At 48.2% G+C, this 21,916-nt stretch overlaps 1 protein-coding gene across 5 annotated transcripts in view; it reads left to right on the top strand.

Moving 5' to 3' along the window:
- The window catches only part of LOC139584248 (LHFPL tetraspan subfamily member 3 protein-like), a 100,263-nt gene that overhangs the window by 26,447 nt on the left and 51,900 nt on the right, over positions 1 to 21,916 (top strand). The gene's annotated exons all lie outside the window — the stretch shown is intronic.

The following is a 21,916-nucleotide window of genomic DNA, read 5'->3' as shown; positions in this document are numbered from 1 at the left end:
ATGGAAACACCATGTCTCTAGTATAACATCAGATATAGAAACACCATGTCTCTAGTATAACATCAGATATGAAACACCATGTCCCTAGTATAACATCAGCTATAGAAACACCATGTCTCTAGTATAACATCAGATATAGTTATGGAAACACCATGTCTCTAGTATAACATCAGCCCTAGTTATAGAAACACCATGTCCCTAGTATAACATCAGATATAGAAACACCATGTCTCTAGTATAACATCAGATATAGTTATGGAAACACCATGTCTCTAGTATAACATCAGCCCTAGTTATAGAAACACCATGTCCCTAGTATAACATCAGATATAGTTATGGAAACACCATGTCTCTAGTATAACATCAGATATAGTTATGGAAACACCATGTCTCTAGTATAACATCAGATATAGAAACACCATGTCCCTAGTATAACATCAGATATAGAAACACCATGTCTCTAGTATAACATCAGATATAGAAACACCATGTCTCTAGTATAACATCAGATATAGATATGGAAACACCATGTCTCTAGTATTACATCAGATATAGAAACACCATGTCCCTAGTATACCATCATGGTGTATGCATTTGTGGAACTATGGTGTTACAGTAGAAAAACAGCTTTAGTTACCCCAAGGACATTGATAAAGTATTTGCAAGATTGCAAGATGGTGAAAAGTTTATGTGAGTCTCTTTCACACAAACACCGACACCCACCCACACACACACACACCAACACACACACACACACCGACACACACACACACACACACACACACACACACACACACACACACACACACACACACACACACACCCTTAGCAATCACAAAGAGTCAATCAGAGATGATGTGATGTGTCGAGTACAATAGGCTGCTAGGCTGCAGGAGGCATTATGTTGCTGGCTGGTTCAGTAAGCTGCTGGAGGCATTATGTTGCTGGCTGGTTCAGTAGACTGCTGGGCTGCTGCAGGCATTATGTTGCTGGCTGGTTCAGTAGGCTGCTGGGCTGCTGCAGGAGGCATTATGTTACTGGCTGGTTCAGTAGTCTGCTGGAGGCATTATGTTGCTGGCTGGTTCAGTAGGCTGCAGGAGGCATTATGTTTGTGGCTGGTTCAGTAGGCTGCTAGGCTGCAGGAGGCATTATGTTGCTGGCTGGTTCAGTAGGCTGCTGCAGGCATTATGTTACTGGCTGGTTCAGTAGGCTGCAGGAGGCATTATGTTGCTGGCTGGTTCAGTAGGCTGCAGGAGGCATTATGTTGGTGGCTGGTTCAGTAGGCTGCTAGGCTGCAGGAGGCATTATGTTGCTGGCTGGTTCAGTAGGCTGCTGCAGGCATTATGTTACTGGCTGGTTCAGTAGGCTGCAGGAGGCATTATGTTGCTGGCTGGTTCAGTAGGCTGCAGGAGGCATTATGTTGGTGGCTGGTTCAGTAGGCTGCAGGAGGCATTATGTTGCTGGCTGGTTCAGTAGGCTGCTGCAGGCATTATGTTGCTGGCTGGTTCAGTAGGCTGCTAGGCTGCAGGAGGCATTATGTTGCTGGCTGGTTCAGTAGGCTGCAGGAGGCATTATGTTGGTGGCTGGTTCAGTAGGCTGCTAGGCTGCAGGAGGCATTATGTTGGTGGCTGGTTCAGTAGGCTGCTGCAGGCATTATGTTGCTGGCTGGTTCAGTAGCCTGCCAGGCTGCTGCAGGCATTATGTTGCTGACTGGTTCAGTAGACTGCTGGGCTGCTGCAGGCATTATGTTACTGGCTGGCTCAGTAGGCTGCAGGAGGCATTATGTTGCTGGCTGGTTCAGTAGACTGCTGGGCTGCTGCAGGAATTATGTTACTGGCTGGCTCAGTAGGCTGCAGGAGGCATTATGTTGCTGGCTGGTTCAGTAGGCTGCTGCAGGCATTATGTTGCTGGCTGGTTCAGTAGGCTGCTGGGCTGCAGGAGGCATTATGTTGCTGGCTGGCTCAGTAGACTGCTGGAGGCATTATGTTGCTGGCTGGTTCAGTAGGCTGCTGGGCTGCTGGAGGCATTATGTTACTGGCTGGTTCAGTAGGCTGCTAGGCTGCAGGAGGCATTATGTTGCTGGCTGGTTCAGTAGGCTGCTGGAGGCATTATGTTGCTGGCTGGTTCAGTAGGCTGCTGGAGGCATTATGTTGCTGCCTGGTTCAGTAGGCTGCTAGGCTGCAGGAGGCATTATGTTGCTGCCTGGTTCAGTAGGCTGCTGGAGGCATTATGTTGCTGGCTGGTTCAGTAGGCTGCAGGAGGCATTATGTTGCTGGCTGGTTCAGTAGGCTGCAGGAGGCATTATGTTGGTGGCTGGTTCAGTAGGCTGCTGGAGGCATTATGTTGCTGGCTGGTTCAGTAGGCTGCTGGGCTGCTGCAGGCATTATGTTGCTGGCTGGTTCAGTAAGCTGCTGGAGGCATTATGTTGCTGGTTGGTTCAGTAGGCTGCTGGGCTGCTGCATGCATTATGTTGCTGGCTGGTTCAGTAAGCTGCAGGAGGCATTATGCTGCTGGCTGGTTCAGTGGGCTGCAGGAGGCATTATGTTACTGGCTGGCTCAGTAGGCTGCTGGAGGCATTATGTTACTGGCTGGTTCAGTAGGCTGTTGGAGGCATTATGTTGCTGGCTGGTTCAGTAGGCTGCTGTTCTGCTGCAGGCATGTTGCTGCTGGTTGGGTGGTAAATACATAATGATATGGACAGTAAGGGGCTTCAGAAAAAGCCTTCTAACTCCTCTCTCTCTCTCTCTTTCTCTCTCTATCCCTCTCTCAACCTTTCCCCTCCCTTTCTGTCTCTCCCTCTCTTTCTCTCTCTCTCCGTCCTCTGAGCTCCTCGATCTCTCTCTCTTTCTCTTTGTTTCTCTCCCAATATCTCTTTCTTCTCTCTCTCTCCCTGGAAGACTGTGAAATTTTGCCCAAAACAACTGGAGCAGAAATAGATTAGTGAAGACAAGAACCTTCTCAAGAAACGGCATGCACCACATTCATGGATAAAGTCAGAGATAAGTTTGAGGCGGCAGAGAGTTTCTCTTCGGAAAGAACAAAACAGAACGACTTAATGTCAGTTCATGTCACTTAATGTCAGTTAATGTCAGTTAATGTCACTTAACGTCAGTTCATGTCACTTTATGTTAGTTTGTCACTTTATGTTAGTTTGTCACTTTATGTTAGTTTGTCACTTTGTCACTTTTTGTCAGTTCATGTCACTGTCACTTTATGTCAGTTCATGTTAGTTCATGACACCTTATGACAGTTCATGTCTCCTTATGTCACTTTGTCAGTTGTCACTTTATGTCAGTTCATGTCACTTTATGTCACTTTGTCACTTTGTCACTTTATGTCAGTTCATGTCACCTTACGTCAGTTCATGTCACTATGTCAGTTCATGTCACTTTGTCAGTTCATGTCAGTTCATGTCACCTTATGTCACTTTGTCACTTTATGTCAGTTCATGCCACCTTATGTCACTTTGTCACTTTATGTCACTTTGTCACTTTATGTCAGTTCATGTCACCTTATGTCAGTTCATGTCACTTTGTCACTTTGTCAGTTCATGTCAGTTCATGTCACTTTGTCAGTTTATGTCACCTTATGTCACTTTGTCAGTTCATGTCACTTTGTCAGTTCATGTCAGTTCATGTCACTTTGTCAGTTCATGTCACCTTATGTCACTTTGTCACTTTATGTCAGTTCATGCCACCTTATGTCACTTTGTCACGTTATGTCAGTTCATGTCACCTTATGTCACTTTGTCACTTTATGTCAGTTCATGTCACCTTATGTCAGTTCATGTCACTTTATGTCAGTTCATGTCACCTTATGTCACCTTATGTCACTTTGTCAGTTCATGTCACTTTGTCAATTCATGTCAGTTCATGTCACCTTATGTCACTTTGTCAGTTCATGTCAGTTCATGTCACTTTGTCAGTTCATGTCAGTTCATGTCACTTTGTCAGTTCATGTCACTTCATGTCACTTCATGTCATTTTGTCAGTTCATGCCACCTTATGTCACTTTGTCAGTTCATGTCAGTTCATGTTAGTTCATGTCACTTTATGTCACTTTATGTCACCTTATGTCACTTCATGTCACTTCATGTCACTTCATGTCACTTCATGTCACTTTGTCACTTCATGTCACTTCATGTCACCTTCTGTCAGTTCATGTTGCCTTATGTTACTTCATGTCAGTTTATGTCACTTAATTATTTTTTTTACAATGTCTTTTCCAGCACTGTTCCATCAGTAATGGTGGATGCATGCTTAGTATATAATTAGCACAGTTGAAGTCGGAAGTTTACGTACACTTAGGTTGGAGCCATTAAAACTCGTTTTTCAACCACTCCACAAATTTCTTGGTAACAAACTATAGTTTTGGCAAGTCGGTTAGGACATCTACTTTGTGCGTGACACAAGTAATTTTTCCAACAATTGTTTACAGACAGATTATTTCATTTATAATTCACTGTATCACAATTCCAGTGGGTCAGAAGTTAACATACTCTAAATTGACTTTGCCTTTAAACAGCTTGGAAAATTCCATAAAATTATGTCATGGCTTTAGAAGCTTCTGATAGGCTAATTGACCTCATTTGAGGTGTACCTGTGGATGTATTTCAAGGCCTACCTTCAAACTCAGTGCCTCTTTGCTTGACATCATGGGAAAATCAAAAGAAATCAGGCAAGACCTCAGAAAAAGAATTGGAGACCTCCACAAGTCTGGTTCATCCTTGGGCACAATTTCCAAACGCCTGAAGTCAACACGTTCATCTGTAAAAACAATAGTACGCAAGTATAAACACCGTGGGACCACGCAGCCGTTATACCGCTCAGGAAGGAGACGTGTTCTGTCTCCTAGAGATGAACATACTTTGGTGCGAAAAGTGCAAATCAATCCCAGAACAACAGCAAAGGACCTTGTAAAGATGCTGGAGGAAACTGGTACAAAAGTATCTATATCCACAGTTAAAACAAGTCCTATATCGACATAACCTGAAAGGCCGCTCAGCAAGGAAAAAGCCACTACTCCAAAACCACCATAAAAAAGCAAGACTACGGTTTGCAACTGCACATGGGGACAAAGATTGTACTTTTTTGAGAAATGTCCTCTGGTCTGATGAAATAAAAATATAACTGTTTGGCCATAATGACCATCGTTATGTTTGGAGGAAAAAGGGGGAGGCTTGCAAGCCGAAGAACACTATCCCAACCGTGAAGCACGGGGGTGGCAGCATCATGTTGTGGGGTGCTTTGCTGCAGGAGGGACTGGTGCACTTCTAAAAATAGATGGCATCATGAGGTAGGAAAATGAATGTGGATATATTGAAGCAACATCTCAAGACATCAGTCAGGAAATTAAAGCTTGGTCGCAAATGAGTCTTCCAAATGGACAATGACCCCAAGCATACTTCCAAAGTTGTGGCAAAATGGTTTAAGGACAACAAAGTCAAGGTATTGGAGTGGCCATCACAAAGCCCTGACCTCAAATCCTATAGAACATTTGTGGGCAGAACTGAAAAAGCGTGTGCGAGCAAGGAGGCCTACAAACCTGACTCAATTTCACCAGCTCTGTCAGGATGAATGGGCCAAAATTCACCCAACTTATTGTGGGAAGCTTGTGGAAGGCTACCAGAAACGTTTGACCCAAGTTAAACAATTTAAAGGCAATGCTACCAAATACTAATTGAGTGCATGTAAACTTCTGACCCACTGGGAATGTGATGAAATAAATAAAAGCTTAAATAAATCATTATCTCTACTATTATTCTGACATTTCACATTCTTAAAATAAAGTGGTGATCCTAACTGACCTAAAACAGGACATTTCTACTAGGATTAAATGTCAGGAAATGTGAAAAACTGAGTTTAAATGTATTTGGCTAAGGTGACTGTAAACTTCCAACTTCAACGGTATATATGTTTGTGATCCCTGAGGGAATTGAACCCATGACCTTGACGTCACTGCTACATCCAGGCTCTAACCAATAGAGTCACACAGCTCCCGGTACCCAGCTCCCCCTCCCCCACAGTCTCGGGCTGGCACCATGGAGCCTCTGGGATCTTACTCATCCAGTCATCCTCTAGAGCCAGACTCATTGAAGCCAGTACCTGCAGGTCTTAGACTGGCCATCCCATGCCAGACACCAGGTGGATACAGGGACATGGACTCACCGTGTCTGGAGGACAGCACATTATCAACAGTCTAGAGAGAAATGCCCCTAGGGGGCCATAGTTTCCATACCAGGGAGCAAACTCACACCTAATGAACCACACTAGGGAGACAATACACACATACATATATATATATATAAAGTAATGCAAATGTCCACAGGGATCAGCATTGAAATCTGTGCCCCCCCCCCCCCCCCAAATAATACAATCATTTTGTCATCCAGAGAAATGTTTTGTTTTTACTTTAGATACCATTCTGACAGCCTTCAGGCGTTTCATACACCAGTGAATACGTATGTTCCTAGGGACACTGTCTTTTAAGTAAACACACTCATTTATTTACCAGCACAAAGACGTTGTGTCACCGCCAGACTAATTATGTTAAAAACAACGGCGGAGGGACGCCGGTTCCATTTTGTACAAAGACAAAGAGGGGTGTCGTGTGTACGAGCATCGATGTAATGGCAGTCCATATGCAGTGAGAGATGTGTGTGCGTGCGTGTGTGTGTACGTGCGTGCGTGTGTCTGTACGTGCGTGCGTGTGTCTGTACGTGCGTGCGTGTGTCTGTACGTGCGTGCGTGTGTCTGTACGTGCGTGCGTGTGTCTGTACGTGCGTGCTTGTGTCTGTACGTGCGTGCGTGTGTCTGTACGTGCGTGCGTGTGTCTGTACGTGCGTGCGTGTGTGTGTGTCTGTACGTGCGTGTGCGTGTGTGGCGGTTTGTCACAGCTCTTTAAACAGAGAGCGCTGCATAGAATGTGCTCCACAAAGGACAGTGGGATCTGTGCTATGATAATCCCATTTCATGGCTCCTTAGATGTGCTGCTGTAAATGATGCAGAGATGGAGAGAGCACAACTACTGAGAGAGAGAGAGACAGAGAGAGAGAGAGAGAGAGGGAGAGGGAGAGAGACAGAGAGAGTGAGAGAGACAGAGAGAGACACAGAGACAGAGAGTCAATATAACCCATATTTATGCTTATTTATTTTCCCTTTTGTACTTTAACCATTTGTACATCGTTACAACACTGTATATATACATAATATGACATTTGTAATGTCTTTATTCTTTTGGAACTTCCGTGAGTGTAATGTTTACTGTTTATTTCACTTTTGTATATTATCTACCTCACTTGCTATGGCAATGTTAACATATGTTTCCCATGCCAATAAAGCCCCTTGAATTGAATTGAGAGAGAGAGACATAGAGAGAGACAGAGAAAGAGAAGGAGGCAGAGAAAGACAGAGAGAGACAGAGAGACACAGAGTTATGAGTTTTAAATAATTTTTATTGGGTCTGGGAACCCACAACACAATAAACACTCATTCAAAACCATAGTTACACATCCATTAAAAACACAACTCCAATTCCTCCTCCACAGTAACTAAACACAACAGCCTCTGAATACCCCATATACTCATAAACAGATCAATATTATTGACCAGTTTGTAATAGGCAAACTCAACCCTCAGTCTCGCTGCCAACATTCCCTCCAGCATTCCCACCACATCCACAGACCCCTGTCCCCGAATACTGTTCTTTCGGGTCTTCCATATTGCTAATTTAGCTGCCCCTAACACAAAATTAAGCAAAATAACTACACCCCTTCGACTAAACATGTACTTTAGCCCAAAGATAAACAGTTGGGAAGAGAAAACCTTTCCCAGAGCTGAGAACCAATTAGTGATCAGGTCAATCATCCCGACCAGCCTGGGACACTGTAAGAACAGACGTGCCAGAGTTTCAGTCAGCACAGAATGGACACCCTTCCCCAACAGTAGGATCCAGGTGTACCAGATGCATATTGGTGGCTGTAAAATCATTAGTCTGTGCCACAGGGTAGAGGCAGCAAGATTATTATCTACCAGTACCCTTCTCCTATAAGACAACTGGGGTAGCACCCATTTCCACCTTGACAGTCTGGCACACACTTTCTCCACTACACCCTCCCAGTTCTTTTTCTGAAATACATCAGAGCCTAGAGAAAGAGGCCCACTGAAGCCCCCCTGGTAACCGTGGAGCGGACCCCGTCTGAAGCCCCCCTGGTAACCGTGGAGCGGACCCCGTCTGAAGCCCCCCTGGTAACCGTGGAGCGGACCCTATCTGAAGCCCCCTGGTAACCGTGGAGCGGACCCCATCTGAAGCCCCCCTGGTAACCGTGGAGCGGACCCCGTCTGAAGCCCCCCTGGTAACCGTGGAGCGGACACCGTCTGAAGCCCCCCTGGTAACCGTGGAGCGGACCCCGTCTGAAGCCCCCCTGGTAACCGTGGAGCGGACACCGTCTGAAGCCCCCCTGGTAACCGTGAAGCGGACCCCATCTGAAGCCCCCCTGGTAACCATGGAGCAGACCCCGTCTGAAGCCCCCCTGGTAACCGTGGAGCAGACCCCGTCTGAATCCCCCCTGGTAACCGTGGAGCAGACCCCATCTGAAGCCCCCCTGGTAACCGTGGAGCGGACCCCGTCTGAAGCCCCCCTGGTAACCGTGGAGCGGACCCCGTCTGAAGCCCCCCTGGTAACCGTGGAGCGGACCCCGTCTGAAGCCCCCCTGGTAACCATGGAGCAGACCCCGTCTGAAGCCCCCCTGGTAACCATGGAGCAGACCCCGTCTGAAGCCCCCCTGGTAACCGTGGAGCGGACCCCGTCTGAAGCCCCCCTGGTAACCGTGGAGCAGACCCCGTCTGAAGCTGACCTGCCCACTGCGATTCACTCTTTTCCCAATTGACTCTAGCTGAGGAGGCCCCCTCATACACCTTTAAAGCGTTTGAGAGAACCTTAACATCCTCAGCCCCTGTAATAAAAACTGTCACGTCATCTGCATACGCAGACAGTGCTATCATGGGACCCTTCATTACACCTGGCACAGAGAAACCAGTAAGCCTCGCTCTTAAAAAACTAAGCATTGGTTCAATTGCCAGACAATATAACTGCCCTGAAATTGGGCATCCCTGCCTGATGCCCCTTTGGACGGGGATGGGGAAGCTCAAACCACCCCACCTTCACCATACACGAGGCCCCAGCATACAGTAAACTCATCCAAGACAAGAAAACATCCCCAAACCAAAAGGCTTGCATTGTCTTGAACAAGTACTGGTGGTCCACACGGTCAAAGGCCTTTTCCTTTTCTAAAGAAAGTAAACCCACATTCACATCAGACAGTTTACAAATGTCTAAAACATCTCTTATAAGAAACAAGTTATCAACGATAGAGTGGTCAGGTACACAGTAAGACTGGTCCTTGTGGACCAACAGCCCCAGATACTCTTACAACCTGTTCGAGAGACACTTAGATACCATTTTATATTCTGCACACAGCAATGCAACAGGTCGCCAATTTTTTATAATAGCCAAATCCCCCTTTTTTGGCAACAATGAAAGCACCGCACATTGACAGGATACAGGAAGAGAACCCCTCCTGAAAAGATTCACACACCACTTCATAAAAATCCTCCCCAATAGACCCCCAAAAGTTCTTATAGAACTCAGATGGTAAACCATCGATGCCAGGGGCTCGGCCTGTTGAGAGTTGCATAACTGCTGTGGACAGCTCCTGCAGTGTAATGTCAGAGTCCGATGCGACTATCTGTTCAGGGCCCAATTGAGGAAGACCGTGTAACAACTGTTCAGTACACAGAGTCACAATCCTCCGCCTTATAGAAGGCAGAGTAGAAATCCACGGCATGTTGACGCATTTCACTGTCGTCCGTGGTCACCTTCCCATCAGGGAGACGAAGGCAGACCATCTGTTTACGTTGCAATGTCGACTGTCCTAGCTTTTGAAAAATAGCGCTAGGAGCCTCCGTATCCTTGAGGGTAGCAAAACGAGACCTAATCAAGGCACCTTTCACTCTTTCATGTAGAAACGACCTCAGTTCATGTCTCTTGTCCTGTAAGTTCATGACTAGTCCGGGGTCATTCTGAGTGAGCAGCTTCAATTCAATAGATTTGATGTCCTGTTCAAGGGCCTTGATAGTCTCTTTAACTTCAATACGAGACAGAGCAGTATACTGTTGACAAAACAATCGTATTTTGTCCTTCCCAACCTCCCACCGTTGGCCTTCCCAACCTCCCACCGTTGGCCTTCCCAACCTCCCACCGTTGGCCTTCCCAACCTCCCACCGTTGGCCTTCCCAACCTCCCACCGTTGGCCTTCCCAGCCTCCCACCGTTGGCCTTCCCAGCCTCCCACCGTTGGCCTTCCCAACCTCCCACCGTTGGCCTTCCCAACCTCCCACCATTGGCCTTCCCAACCTCCCACCGTTGGCCTTCCCAACCTCCCACCGTTGGCCTTCCCAACCTCCCACCGTTGGCCTTCCCAACCTCCCACCGTTGGCCTTCCCAACCTCCCACCGTTGTCTCAAGGACTCAAAATTCCCTTTTGTAGCCCCCATTTGTCCCCAAACCAATAAAAACCTTTCACAAAACATGACATCATGTAACAACTTAACATTAAAATGCCAATAAGGTGATGACCTTCGTGGACAAGTGAATATCAACAGTAACAATATGGTGATCAGAGAAACCCTCAGGAGTGATGTCACACCTTCCAACCCTACTACAGTAGAGATCAGATACATACAACCTGTCTAACCTTCCAACCCTACTACAGTAGAGATCAGATACATACAACCTGTCTAACCTTCCAACCCTACTACAGTAGTGATCAGATACATACAACCTGTCTAACCTTCCAACCCTACTATAGTAGAGATCAGATACATACAACCTGTCTAACCTTCCAACCCTACTACAGTAGTGATCAGATACAACCTGTCTAACCTTCCAACCCTACTACAGTAGAGATCAGATACATACAACCTGTCTAACCTTCCAACCCTACTACAGTAGAGATCAGATACATACAACCTGTCTAACCTTCCAACCCTACTACAGTAGTGATCAGATACATACAACCTGTCTAACCTTCCAACCCTACTACAGATCAGATACATACAACCTGTCTAACCTTCCAACCCTACTACAGTAGAGATCAGATACATACAACCTGTCTAACCTTCCAACCCTACTACAGTAGTGATCAGATACATACAACCTGTCTAACCTTCCAACCCTACTACAGTAGAGATCAGATACATACAACCTGTCTAACCTTCCAACCCTACTACAGATCAGATACATACAACCTGTCTAACCTTCCAACCCTACTACAGAAACCAAAGAGAAAAGACACCCTATGAGGCATGATCATCATCATTGTTTTAATGTTCTCTTAACCTGACCACGTTTCCCACCACCTTTAGCTGCTGTGACAGCAGTAACACATGTCCTCAAGTGAAACCGCTTCTTCTCACTCAACTGGTCTAACCCCACCGTCTTCTGTAACATCACAGCTGACCTCACAAACTTATCAACATCAAAATAATCTGCCAATTTCACAGATTTCCCAAAAGTCTGATCCAGGAACCCATGTACCTCCTCTAGACTGTAAATTGAGTCGTCACCAGCTGCTATCTTATCAAAAGAGATATCCATATCCTTATCCTGCTCCTCCTCAACTGAGGCCACAGACCCCTGACTCCCCTCTACCACATCCCTCTCAACACTCCCCACTTGCACCCCATCACTCGTACCAGGCATCTCCTCCACTACCTTAGAGACTAGCTCCACATTAACCCCCTCCTGTACCCCAGCACTCGTACTGGGCATCTCCTCCATTACCTGGGAGACTAGCTCCACATGAACCCCCTCCTGTACCCCAGCACTCGTACTGGGCACCTCCTCACCAGTCTGAGGAACTGGCTCTTCAGATCCATCCTTACCTTCTACAACAATATTTTTCTGCTGCATAACATTTCCCTCTGGTACAAGTTGCAACTCCGTGCCCTCAACACGGACAACTTGTTCCTCAGCAACAGGTGCTTGTGGCTGCTCTACCACTGTCGGCCCACCTCTCCCTGCATCTGTGGGCCCAGGCGTTACGAGGACCACCTGCGTCCCGACCTCTGCCTTCTCCCTTGTCGGGCAAGCATGTCGCTTATGGCCAACATCCCCACACTCAAAACACCGTTGACTACCCGTACAAGCATGAGGCATATACAGTCTATTGTCATACTTGACTTTAAAAGATAACTCTAAAGTCTGCTCCGGTGAGTCCAGAAACATAAATACCTGTCGCCGAAACGACATAACCTGTGTTTGCAACCCAACGGGACAATCTTAATTGAACTTGCAAACTTCCCAAACCGCAATAACTCGCGCTCCAATAGCTCATTGGGAATAAACGGCGGTCCATTCGAAATCGTTACCCTTGTTGACGGAGAAAAAAAGCGGCGTAACTTGAATAAACATTCCTTTAAGAAGTACGCCATGCTCAACCATACGACCAACAAGACCGCTCTTCTTTAAGAAAGACCACCACCGCTTTATTCATCCGTGACGCATAAACAACATTCTCATATCCTACCTTCTCTCCTACGGCGACCAGAAACTCCTCCACCGTGACAGTAGCTTCAGTAACACACCTACAGCCGTGCCGAAGTGACAGGGAGGGCGCCCCCACCCCCGCCAAAACCAGGGTAATTTCAACACGAGAAACAATATACTTAATTCTACCACAACAACTGAATAAAATAATGATAACCTTAATCATGCTTAGGAAGAAAAAAAAGATAGCACCAAGAAAAGTTAACGTAAAAGAAAAACCAGGATATCTAACTCTACACAACACTCATACAATTCCCAGCATGCACCAAACACTCCCAGCATGAAGAGAGAGAGAGAGAAGGAGATCGAGAGAGAGAGAGAGAGAGAGAGAGAGAGAGATGCTTACACACACAGATGCAGACCAGTGAGCAGGCATAGGCACACACACACACACACACACACACACACACACACACACACACACACACACACACACACACACACACACACACACACACACACACACACACACACACACGCAAACACATGCATGCGACCAGTCACACAGACATACAAATGTGAGCGTGCAGGCACTCATGCACAAGCATGCACAGTGATTGCACACACAGACATGCATGCACATGCACACACTCACGACTAATACACATGTACATAGGCACTCACCCTCACAGGCATACTGCACCCTCAGGCATACTGCACACTCAGGCATACTGCACACCCGGGCATTCTGCACCCTCAGGTATACTGCACCCTCGGGTATACTGCACCCTCGGGCATACTGCACCCTCAGGCATACTGCACCCTCAGGTATACTGCACCCTTGGGCATACTGCACCCTCGGGTATACTGCACCCTCGGGCATACTGCACACCCAGGCATACTGCACACCCAGGCATACTGCACACCCAAGCATACTGCACCCTCAGACATACTGCACCCCCAGGCATACTGCACCCCCGGGCATACTGCACACTCGGGCATACTGCACACCCAAGCATACTGCACACTCATGAAAACTGCACCCTCAGACATACTGCACACTCAGACATACTGCACACTCAGGAATACTGCACCCTCAGGTATACTGCACCCTCGGGCATACTGCACACTCAGGCATACTGCACACTCAGGCATACTGCACACCCAAGCATACTGCACACTCAGGAAAACTGCACCCTCAGACATACTGCACCCTCAGACATACTGCACACTCAGACATACTGCACACTCAGACATACTGCACACTCAGACATACTGCACACTCAGGTATACTGCACCCTCAGGTATACTGCACCCTCGGGCATACTGCACACTCAGGCATACTGCACACTCAGGCATACTGCACCCCCAGGCATACTGCACCCCCAGGCATACTGCACACCCAAGCATACTGCGCACTCAGGCATACTGCGCCCTCGGGTATACTGCACCCTCGGGCATACTGCACCCTCGGGCATACTGCACACTCAGGCATACTGCACACTCAGGCATACTGCACCCTCGGGCATACTGCGCCCTCGGGCATACTGCGCCCTCAGGTATACTGCACACCCGGGCATACTGCACCCTCGGGCATACTGCACCCTCGGGCATACTGCACCCTCGGGCATACTGCACCCTCGGGCATACTGCACCCTCGGGCATACTGCACCCTCGGGCATACTGCACCCTCGGGCATACTGCACCCTCAGACATACTGCACCCTCAGACATACTGCACACCCGGGCATACTGCACCCTCGGGCATACTGCACCCTCGGGCATACTGCACCCTCAGACATACTGCACACCCAAGCATACTGCACCCTCAGACATACTGCACCCTCGGGCATACTGCACCCTCAGGCATACTGCACACACCCCATCTCACGAGACATATAATATAATCATCCATGCTCTAATACTAAACAAACACACTTACACAGACATGCAACCACGCCTCTACCAAAGCCATGGAACGCCTGACAGATACAGAGTGGATTTGCACACATAAGATTTACATGAACAAGATAAACCCTCTGTTCCCCATGTTGTGCTGCCTGCAATCTGATACGATGAGCAATGGACGGATTTCTATCGATGTGTGTGGACCACTAAAGAATTCCATTAATATCTGAGACCATTGGTGCTTTCAGTCCAAGTCACGTGTTGCCCGCTGGGTACTGTCCTCTCCTCTCTGAATGACACTGCGTGTTTTAAAAGGATTAGTCCCTTTAGACAACATGAAACAACATGACCACAACTCTCCATCTGTTGTCTTGCTTTCAAACATCCCTCCTTCTCTGGTTGTCCTCCCTTCCCTTCCCATCCCTCTCTCTCTCTCCATCCCTCTCTCTCTCGCCATCCCTCTCTCTCTCCATCCCTCTCTCTCTCCATCCTTCTCTCACTCCAACCTTCTCTCTTTCCATCCTCTCTCTCCGTCCCTCTCTCTCCATCCCTCTCTCCATATCCCTCTCTCTCTCTCCATCCTTCTCTCTCTCTCATCCCTCTCTCTCTCTCCCTCCCACTCGCTCTCTCCATCCTTCTCTCTCTCTCTCATCCTCTCTCTCCATCTGTCTCTCTCTCTCTCCATCCTTCTCTCTCTCTCCATTCCTCTCTCTCTCCATTCGCTCTCTCTCACCATCCCTCTCTTTCTCTCCATCCCTCTCTCTCTCCATCCTTCTCTCTCTCTCCATCCCTCTCTCTCTCGCCATCCCTCTCTCTCTCCATCCCTCTCTCTCTCCATCCTTCTCTCTTTCCATCCTCTCTCTCCATCCCTCTCTCCATATCCCTCTCTCTCTCTCCATCCTTCTCTCTCTCTCATCCCTCTCTCTCTCTCCCTCCCGCTCGCTCTCTCCATCCTTCTCTCTCTCTCTCATCCTCTCTCTCCATCTGTCTCTCTCTCTCCATCCTTCTCTCTCTCTCCATTCCTCTCTCTCTCCATCCTTCTCTCTCCATTCGCTCTCTTTCTCTCCATCCTTCTCTCTCTCTCCATCCCTCTCTCTTTCTCTCCATCCTTCTCTCTCTCTCCATCCTCTCTCTCTCCATCCCTCTCTCTCTCCATCCTTCTCTCTCTCCGTCTCTCTCTCTCTCCATCCTTCTCTTCCTCTCCATCCTCTCTCTCTCCATCCCTCTCTCTCTCTCCATCCCTCTCTCTCTCCATCCTTCTCTCTCTCTCCATTCCTCTCTCTCTCTCTCTCTCTCCATTCCTCACTCTCTCTCTCCATTCCTCTCTCTCTCTTCATTCCAATTCAATTCAAGGGGCTTTATTGGCATGGGAAACATGTGTTAACATTGCCAAAGCAAGTGAGGTAGATAATATACAAAAGTTAAATAAACAATACAAATTAACAGTAAACATTACACATACAGAAGTTTCAAAACAATAAAATATAAAATAAAAACAATGTACAAATGGTTAAAGTACACAAGGGAAAATAAATAAGCATAAATATGGGTTGTATTTACAATGGTGTTTGTTCTTCACTGGTTGCCCTTTTCTTGTGGCAACAGGTCACAAATCTTGCTGCTGTGATGGCACACTGTGGAATTTCAACCAGTAGATATGGGAGTTTATCAAAATTGGATTTGTTTTCGAATTCTTTGTGGATCTGTGTGATCTGAGGGAAATATGTCTCTCTAATATGGTCATACATTGGGCAGGAGATTAGGAAGTGCAGCTCAGTTTCCACCTCACTTTGTGGGCAGTGTGCACATAGTTTGTCTTCTCTTGAGAGCCATGTCTGCCTACGGCGGCCTTTCTCAATAGCGAGGCTATGCTCACTGTGTCTGTACATACATACAGTCCTCTCTCTCTCTCTCCATCCTTCTCTCTCTCCATCCATCCCTCTCTCTCTCTCTCTCTCTCCATTCCTCTCTCTCTCTCTCTGTCCGTCAGAGATCCCTACTATGGTCCTCCTCCCTTCTTCCCATTTGACACCACACTTATATAAGATCTTTTGAGCCAACGGAGTTTGGTTTTCCCATTCCAGTTTTCCGATGAATCCCAAAAGGTCCCTGTATCCAGCGGAGTGCCTGAGCTCGTTGGGCTGAAGGGTTTGAGAATGAGCCGTATGTTGTGTGTGTGTGTGTGTGTGTGTGTGTGTGTGTGTGTGTGTGTGTGTGTGTGTGTGTGTGTGTGTGTGTGTGTGTGTGTGTGTGTGTGTGTGTGTGTGTGTGTGTGTGTGTGTGTGTGTGTGTGTGTGCTCTGTCTCTCATTATTCCCTTCCCTTTCTCCCTTCCTTCTCAATTCAATTTCAATTTAAGGTCTTTATTGGTATGGGAACAAAATATGTTTATATTGCCAAAGCAAGTTAAATAAATAATAAACAAAGGGGAAATAATCAATAAAATAAATGAACAGTAAATATTACACTCATAAATGTTCCAAAACAATACAGACATGAGACAGCCTTCATAAACTGTTGCCGAAACGCGTCCATTTGTCATTATCACTCCCCACAGTTTATCCCCACATTTGGACTAAACATTGGCATTTTTTTTATCTCTGTTGTTGTTGTTGTGTGTGTGTGTGTGTGTGTGTGTGTGTGTGTGTGTGTGTGTGTGTGTGTGTGTGTGTGTGTGTGTGTGTGTGTGTGTGTGTGTGTGTGTGTGTGTGTGTGTGTGTGTGTGTGTGTGTGTGTGTGTGTGATACACCAGAGCTCTCTTATTGACCTCTGAAACTGTGTGTAGATGTGTTTTGACTGGCTAGAGCCAGAGGGACTGGGAGGAGAGGAGAAGAGAGGATGAAGTTAGGAGAATCTGTCTTCTGTTCTTTTATTCTGTTTGGTATGCAGTTAGACTGTAGCTCTGCAGTAGCATATAGCTCTGCTCTCTCTCTCTGTCTGTCGCTATCTTCTCTCTCTCTGTCTCTCTCCTCCTGATGTCTTTCAGGAATATTAAAGACCGCAACATTACTGTAACAAGCCGCAGTGTGTGTGTGTGTGTGTGTGTGTGTGTGTGTGTGTGTGTGTGTGTGTGTGTGTGTGTGTGTGTGTGTGTGTGTGTGTGTGCACACCCTGGGTAGCTCAATAGCTCCTTTCCCTCTTCTGTAGAACCACAACCATTGTGAGAGGAAGGAGTGAAGGGGAAGGAGAGGAGGGGAAGGAGACGAGGAGAGGAGGGGAAGGAGAGGAGGGGAAGGAGAGTAGAGGGAGGGGAATGAGAGGAGGGGAAGGAGAGGAGGGGGAAGGAGACGAGGAGAGGAGGGGAAGGAGAGGAGAGGAGGGGAAGGAGAGGAGGGGAAGGAGAGGAAGGGGAGGAGGGGAAGGAGAGGAGGGGAAGGAGAGGAGAGGAGGGGAATGAGAGGAGAGGGAGGGGGAGGAGAGGAGGGGAATGAGAGGAGGGGAAGGAGAGGAAGGAGAGGAGGGGAAGGAGAGGAGGGGAGGGGAATGAGAGGAGGGGAATGAGAGGAGGGCAATGAGAGGAGAGGGAGGGGGAGGAGAGGAGAGGAGGGGAATGAGAGGAGGGGAAGGAGAGGAGGGGAAGGAGAGGAATGAGAGGAGAGGGAGGGGAAGGAGAGGAGGGGAATGAGAGGAAGGGGAGGAGGGGAATGAGAGGAGAGGGAGGGGGAGGAGAGGAGGGGAATGAGAGGAGGGGAAGGAGAGGAAGGGGAGGAGGGGAAGGAGAGGAGGGGAAGGAGAGGAGAGGAGGGGAATGAGAGGAGAGGGAGGGGAATGAGAGGAGGGGAAGGAGAGGAGGGGAAGGAGAGGAAGGGGAAGGGAATGAGAGGAGAGGGAGGGGGAGGAGAGGAGGGGAATGAGAGGAGGGGAAGGAGAGGAAGGGGAGGAGGGGAAGGAGAGGAGGGGAATGAGAGGAAGGGGAGGAGGGGAATGAGAGGAGAGGGAGGGGAATGAGAGGAAAGGGAGGTGGGGAAGGAGAGGAGAGGAGGGGAATGAGAGGAGAGGAGGGGAATGAGAGGAGGGGAAGGAGAGGAAGGGGGAAGGAGAGGAGGGGGAAGGAGAGTAGAGGAGGGGAATGAGAGGAGAGGGAGGGGGAGGAGAGGAGGGGAATGAGAGGAGGGGAAGGAGAGGAAGGGGAGGAGGGGAAGGAGAGGAGGGGAAGGAGACGAGAGGAGGGGAATGAGAGGAGAGGGAGGGGGAGGAGAGGAGGGGAATGAGAGGAGGGGAAGGAGAGGAAGGGGAGGAGGGGAAGGAGAGGAGTGGAACGAGAGGAGAGGAGGGGAATGAGAGGAGAGGGGAGGGGGAGGAGAGGAGGGGAATGAGAGGAGGGGAAGGAGAGGAAGGGGAGGGCAATGAGAGGAGAGGGAGGGGGAGGAGAGGAGGGGAATGAGAGGAGGGGAAGGAGAGGAAGGGGAGGAGGGGAAGGAGAGGAGGGGGGAGAGGACAAAGGAGAGGATGAAGGAGAGGAGAGGAGGGGAAGGAGAGGAGGGGAATGAGAGGAGGGGAATGAGAGGAGGGGGAGAGGAAGGGGAGGAGGGGAAGGAGAGGAGGGGGAGAGGACAAAGGAGAGGATGAAGGAGAGGAGAGGAGGGGAAGGAGAGGAGGGGAAGGGATGGGAAGGAGAGGACAAAGGAGAGGATGAAGGAGAGGAGAGGAGGGGAATAAGAGGAGGAAAGAAGAGGAGGAGAAGGAGAGGAGGGGAAGGAGAGGAGGGGAAGGAGATGAGAGGAAGGAGAGGATGGGAAGGAGAGGACAAAGGAGAGGAGGGGAAGGAGAGGAGGGGGAAGGAGAGGATGAAGGAGAGTAGAGGAGGGGAATGAGAGGAGGGGAAGGAGGGGAATGAGAGGAGGGGAATGAGAGGAGGGGAAGGAGGGGAATGAGAGGAGGGGAAGGAGAGGATGAAGGAGAGGAGAGGAGGGGAAGGAGAGGGGAAGGAGAGGATGGGGAGGAGAGGACGAAAGAGAGAAGGGGAAGGAGAGGATGGGAAGGAGAGGAGAGGAAGAAGAGGATGAAGGAGAGGACGAAGGAGAGAAGGGGAAGGAGAGGATGGGAAGGAGAGGAGAGGAAGAAGAGGATGAAGGAGAGAAGGGGAAGGAGAGGACGAAGGAGAGAAGGGGAAGGAGAGGATGGGAAGGAGAGGAGAGGAAGAAGAGGATGAAGGAGAGAAGGGGAAGGAGAGGACGAAGGAGAGAAGGGGAAGAAGAGGATGAAGGAGAGAAGGGGAAGGAGAGGAGGGGAAGGAGAGGATGGGAAGGAGAGGAGGGGAAGGAGAGGATGGGAAGGAGAGAAGGGGAAGGAGAGGATGGGAGGGGAAGAGGAGGGGAAGGAGAGAAGAGGAGGAGAAGGAGAGGACGAAGGAGAGGAGGGGAAGGAGAGGACGAAGGAGAGGTTGGGAAGGAGAGGACGAAGGAGAGAAGGGGAAGGAGAGGAGAGGAAGGAGAGGAGGGGAAGGAGAGGACGAAGGAGAGAAGGGGAAGGAGAGGAGAGGAGGGGAAGGAGAGGACGAAGGAGAGAAGGGGAAGGAGAGGACGATGGAGAGGTTGGGAAGGAGAGGACGAAGGAGAGGAGGAGAAGGAGAGGACGAAGGAGAGGAGGGGAAGGAGAGGAAGGGGAGGAGAGGAGGGGAATGAGAGGAGGAAGGATAGGAGGGGAAGGAGAGGACGAAGGAGAGGATGGGAAGGGAAGGAGAGGACAAAGGAGAGGATGGGAAGGGAAGGACGAAGGAGAGAAGGGGAAGGAGAGGAGAGGAAGGAGAGGAGGGGAAGGAGAGGACGAAGGAGAGAAGGGGAAGGAGAGGAGAGGAGGGGAAGGAGAGGACGAAGGAGAGAAGGGGAAGGAGAGGACGATGGAGAGGTTGGGAAGGAGAGGACGAAGGAGAGGAGGAGAAGGAGAGGACGAAGGAGAGGAGGGGAAGGAGAGGAAGGGGAGGAGAGGAGGGGAATGAGAGGAGGAAGGATAGGAGGGGAAGGAGAGGACGAAGGAGAGGATGGGAAGGGAAGGAGAGGACAAAGGAGAGGAGGGGAAGGAGAGGACGGGAAGGAGAGGAGGGGAAGGAGAGGACGAAGGAGAGGACAAAGGAGAGGAAGGGAATGAGAGGACAAAGGAGAGGAGGGGAATGAGAGGAGGGGAATGTGAGGAGGGGAAGGAGAGGATGGGAATGAGAGGAGAGGAATGAGAGGAGGAGAAGGAGAGGATGGGAAGAAGAGGAGGGGAAGGAGAGGACGAAGGAGAGGAGGGGAAGGAGAGGAGGGGAAGGAGAGGACAAAGGAGAGGAGGGGAAGGACATTAATACACACCTCCATTCACACTGTATCATAAAGACATTAATACACATCCCCATTCACACTGTATAAAGACATTAATACACACGCCCATTCACACTGTATAAAGACATTAATACACATCCCCATTCACACTGTATAAAGACATTAATACACATCCCCATTCACACTGTATCATAAAGACATTAATAGACACACCCATTCACACTGTATCATAAAGACATTAATACACACACCCATTCACACTGTATAAAGACATTAATACACATCCCCATTCACACTGTATAAAGACATTAATACACATCCCCATTCACACTGTATAAAGACATTAATACACACCACCATTCACACTGTATAAATACATTAATACACATCCCCATTCACACTGTATAAAGACATTAATACACATCCCCATTCACACTGTATAAAGACATTAATACACACCCCCATTCACACTGTATAAAGACATTAATACACATCCCCATTCACACTGTATCATAAAGACATTAATACACATCCCCATTCACACTGTATAAAGACATTAATACACATCCCCATTCACACTGTATCATAAAGACATTAATACACATCCCCATTCACACTGTATCATAAAGACATTAATACACATCCCCATTCACACTGTATCATAAAGACATTAATACACATCCCCATTCACACTGTATCATAAAGACATTAATACACATCCCCATTCACACTGTATCATAGACATTAATACACATCCCCATTCACACTGTATCATAGACATTAATACACATCCCCATTCACACTGTATAAAGACATTAATACACATCCCCATTCACACTGTATAAAGACATTAATACACACCCCCATTCACACTGTATAAAGACATTAATACACATCCCCATTCACACTGTATAAAGACATTAATACACATCCCCATTCACACTGTATAAAGACATTAATACACATCCCCATTCACACTGTATAAAGACATTAATACACACCCCCATTCACACTGTATAAAGACATTAATACACATCCCCATTCACACTGTATAAAGACATTAATACACATCCCCATTCACACTGTATAAAGACATTAATACACACCCCCATTCACACTGTATAAAGACATTAATACACATCCCCATTCACACTGTATCATAGACATTAATACACATCCCCATTCACACTGTATAAAGACATTAA

The sequence above is a fragment of the Salvelinus alpinus genome, chromosome 9, assembly GCF_045679555.1.
Source record: "Salvelinus alpinus chromosome 9, SLU_Salpinus.1, whole genome shotgun sequence".
In the NCBI taxonomy this organism is placed as follows: domain Eukaryota; kingdom Metazoa; phylum Chordata; class Actinopteri; order Salmoniformes; family Salmonidae; genus Salvelinus; species Salvelinus alpinus.
This window is presented reverse-complemented; position numbering and strand designations above follow the sequence as displayed.